Consider the following 4,842-nt stretch of genomic DNA (forward strand, 5'->3'; position numbering starts at 1 on the left):
CCCTCTCTGACAGGACAGACACGTCCTACACAGGTTTGGGGACATCATCTGTGCTGGGTCTTGGTCTCTGCTCTCGGGAATGTCTCTGCTCCACCAGAGAGGCCACAACGTTCCTGCGCAGCATTCCTGCTTCTTCCTACCTGGCTTGTTCCTAAAACCCACAAGGCTTTTGCTTCCAGACAGGAAGGAAGGTGGCTCTCCATTCTTAGAGCCACAAATATGAGCCTGAAATCACTTCCCAGTGTGAGCCCAGCCCTGGCAGCAGCCGGAGCCTTTCCCTGGGGTAAGGATGGGGTGTGACAGCTTCAGGCTCTGCCATTCCCTCTGCCTTTCTACCCACCTTGCTCCGTGATCCAAGGGCTGCATTTCCCAATTCCCAAGACTTCAGGAGACACCTGAACAGGAGGAAAGTTGGGCTGTCCACTCTGTCTCTGCATCATCCCAGCGCCTTGCCTGGAGGAGGGTGAGCAAACTGTGGGCTGTGTGTTCTGCTCATCCCGATTCCCAGCAGGAACTTGCTTTTTTCCTCCTCTTCCCAGTGGAGGAGGTTAATTAATGGCTAATTAAAGCCTTCTGAGCTCCCTCTGTAGTTCCTTGGAGCTGTCACTCCTTTCCTTGCCCACTGCCATGTTCTTGTTGTCATTAAACCTCTGTGGGTGATGGGCTCTGCTCCTGGCTCCTGCTTTAATGTCACCTTGTCCCTTCAGAGCCCTTGTGGGATTCCTCCCGTGGGCTTCCTCCCGTGGGATTCTCCCCGAGCAGCCGCTGCCGGGCGGGGCTGGGCCGCGCCGTGTCCGCCAGGGGGCGCCTGGAGACCGGACACGGACACTCGTGGGACCGGGATCGAATGGACACGGACATGGACATGGACACTCGTGGGACCGGGATCGAATGGACACGGACACGGACACGGACATGGACACTCGTGGGACCGGGATCGAATGGACACGGACACGGACATGGACACGGACACTCGTGGGACCGGGATCGAATGGACACGGACACGGACATGGACATGGACATGGACATTCGTGGGACCGGGATCGAATGGACACGGACACGGACATGGACATGGACATGGACCCTCGTGGGACCGGGATCGAATGGACACGGACATGGACACGGACATGGACACGGACATGGACACTCGTGGGACCGGGATCGAATGGACACGGACACGGACATGGACACGGACACTCGTGGGACCGGGATCGAATGGACACGGACACGGACATGGACATGGACATGGACACTCGTGGGACCGGGATCGAATGGACACGGACACGGACATGGACATGGACACTCGTGGGACCGGGATCGAATGGACACGGACACGGACATGGACACGGACATGGACATGGACACGGACAATCGTGGGACCGGGATCGAATGGACACGGACACGGACATGGACACGGACACTCGTGGGACCGGGATCGAATGGACACGGACACGGACATGGACATGGACATGGACACTCGTGGGACCGGGATCGAATGGACACGGACACGGACATGGACATGGACATGGACACTCGTGGGACCGGGATCGAATGGACACGGACACGGACATGGACATGGACACTCGTGGGACCGGGATCGAATGGACACGGACACGGACACGGACATGGACACGGACATGGACACGGACAATCGTGGGACCGGGATCGAATGGACACGGACACGGACACGGACATGGACATGGACACTCGTGGGACCGGGATCGAATGGACACGGACATGGACACGGACATGGACCCTCGTGGGATCAGGATCGAATGGACACGGACATGGACACGGACACTCGTGGGATCGGGATCGAATGGACATGGACACTTGTGGGATCGGGATCGAATGGACACTGACACTTATGGGACCAGAATCCACATGGACACGGACACTCGTGGGACTGGGATCTGCACAGACGTGTGAAATGTTGTGCCCTGGCTCCCTGAGGCTCTTGGGTCAGGCCACCTGCTGAAATCGGGACCCCTGGGGCATCCCTCAGGTGGGGTCAGGTGGCACCTTTGGGACTCAGCCCCTCCTTCCCTGCTCTCTCACCAATCCGCTGTCGCACCTCCCACCCCTCCCCAGCTGATCCCAAATGAACCCATTCCCATCATCCCATCTCCGCTACCTGTGGGACAACCCCAAATTCCCTCCCCTCCCTCTCTCCCTTCCAGCCTTCAGTCTTACCTCTCTTGGAAGCGTTTTCCTCCACACCTGGCTTCTCCCTGGGGCTTTCTGCCACCTTGTCATCCCTCGCCTCACCTCCGGGAACCCAAATTATTCCCGCCCCGGGCCACACTGCCCACCCAGAGCTGCAGTCCCAGCTCTTCCCACGGAGCCTCAGTCCTGCCCTGTCCCTCAATCCTGGTTTCCATAAGCCCTGAGCCCTCAGAGCTCTTGCTCCCTGCTCTGGTGCCTTTATCCCACCCCTGCTCCCAGCCTGTCAGGAGTGGTTTTCCCGAGCTCCATTACCTGCCTGGCTCTGCCCCTGCGTGTTCCTGCTAATTAAAAACAAAGGACGAGATGCTGGTGAGTGATGAGCTGGATGGATCCGCTCCATTTAGGAGTTCTTGGATAAACAACATGGAAATTTAATTTTCTGCCACTCTGGAAAAGACAGGCCTTGGATATTACTTGTGCACCTTTCCAAGCATCTTGCTTGCTACAAAGGGGAAACTTGGCTTTGCTTGAGACCCTTCCCGAAGTTTCCCGCATGGATAACGTGCCTGTTTCATCCGTGACCACATCCTGGCCAGTGCTGGTTCTTCTAGGGAGAAAGTGCCAAATTATCCCTGTGCTGGGCTGTGCCTGACGCGGGGGCAGCTGGAGAGGAACCTTCTCCTCTCCAAAACAAGCGGATACGGCGGCGATGGGAAAAAACACGGCTGGGAGCCAGGAAGCGGGAGCTGCATCCCGGCCCCCGCCGCGCTCCGCGCACAATTCCCTTCTCCCTCTTTGTTTTCTCTAATTGCACAGCGAGGCCTCCGGGCACAGCCTGTTTCTTCCTCCGCGCCGGCACAAAGCCCTGCGGAACGGGGCTGGGACGTGCTGACCCGGCAACAGGGAATGCGACCTTGGGAGAGGGATCCAACCGGTTTGGGCTTCCCCGCGGAGCGATGCTCGGCCGTGGTGAGGACTCTGCTCTGCGGGGCTGGAAGTGCTGCTCCCCACCCCGGCTCTTCCAGCTGGAGCATCCCCTGGGATGGATGGAGGCGCTGGGGCAGCACCACAGGCAGCCGGAGCGGGGTCCCCGCTGGGCTCGCAGCGGATTTAACACTTCCCTTTAAGCCTTTGGGGCGGGATATCAGCTCCTCCCGCTGGGCACGATTCCCTCCTTTCCCCACCGCTTCCCTGCCTGCGGCGGGGTTGTTTCCCATAGGAGAGGGCTTAGGGAGGCGAGGTGGAATTACAGCATTACAGACAAAGCCTTTAATATCATCTTCCCTGCGTGAACAGCGGTGCAGGGCGAATGTTCTGCCGGGCGGGCTGCAAATGAGGCACTGTACGGTGCAGGATGTACGAGGAATTGCTCCATCACCGCTCCTAATGGCTTAACCAACAGAATCCATATTCATAAATCAAGCCAGGAGCGGGAGCCGACCTCTGTTCAGCGGTACAGCCAGGAATAAAGGCAGATTACGAATTGCACAGAGCTGCTGCAGCTGCCACGGCTCGGCCTTGGCATTAAACGGAGCCCAAGGAGAGAAGATACAATCAAAGCTGTCTGGCGGCAGCTGAAGGATTAGCTGAGTCAACCAGCAAAGAGCTGAGCTCATTTATCGGGCTATTTTCAGGGCTGAAATGCACCTTGGATGGAATTTTACCCTCAATTACCGATCTCACACTTGGACAGAAGGGAATCATCAAAAATGGGCTTTTTCCGTGCGCCGGCTGTTCGGGTTTGGGCGTTGCAGGGTGTGGTGGAGCTCACCGGGGTGAGCTGATGAGGGCTGGGAAGTGGAGCCAGGGAGAGAGGGAGAAATGGATGGATCTGTTCTCTCTGGCCAAGGGAACTGTGGTGCAGGGAGTGTCACAAAGGTGGTGGCAGGAGGACCTGGTTGTCTCTCACCACCAGACAGGGCTGTCACCAGCACTGGGTCAGACCAGACCTTGGCTTTTCTGTCCCCCAAGGACACAGGAGTCACCATTTTCCAGCCTGAAAATGACCAATGACCCCTAAAATGTCACTGGAAAGTCCAGCACAAAGCCTGGCTCTGCCCCTTTGCAGCTGAGCTTTGGGTTATCGCAGAATCCCACAATGGTTTGGGTTGGGAGAGACCTTAAAGCTCATCCCATTCCCGGCCCTGCCATAGACAGGGACAGCTCCCACTATCCCAGGTTGCTCCAGCCTGCCCTTGGACACTGCCAGGGATCCAGGGGCAGCCACAGCTGCTCTGGGCACCCTGTGCCAGGGCCTGCCCACCCTCCCAGGGAACAATTCCTTCCCAATATCCCATCCATCCCTGCCCTCTGGCAGTGGGAAGCCATTCCCCCTTGTCCTGTCCCTCCAGCCCTTGTCCCCAGTCCCCCTCCAGCTCTCCTGGAGCCCCTTTAGGCACTGAAAAGGGGCTCTGACTTCTCCCTGCAGCTTTCTCTGCAAGCCAGGCGAGGGTGGATTCTGCTGCTTGAACCAAAACTGCCTCTGTTTCCCCCAAAGTCCGGCTGTTTCCCGGTGAGTTGGCAGCGGGAGGGAAGGGGCTCTGCAGGGCTGGCTGCTCTCCCAGCCCAGAGCGGGTGCAGGCAGCAGCTCCTTGTGACGGAGGGGCCAAAAATAGAAATTTCCCAGGAGCTGGGAGGAATAATACTTCTCCTGACACCCTGCAATAGCCTCGAGGC

Source organism: Corvus moneduloides, chromosome 12, assembly GCF_009650955.1.
Source record: "Corvus moneduloides isolate bCorMon1 chromosome 12, bCorMon1.pri, whole genome shotgun sequence".
NCBI lineage: Eukaryota > Metazoa > Chordata > Aves > Passeriformes > Corvidae > Corvus > Corvus moneduloides.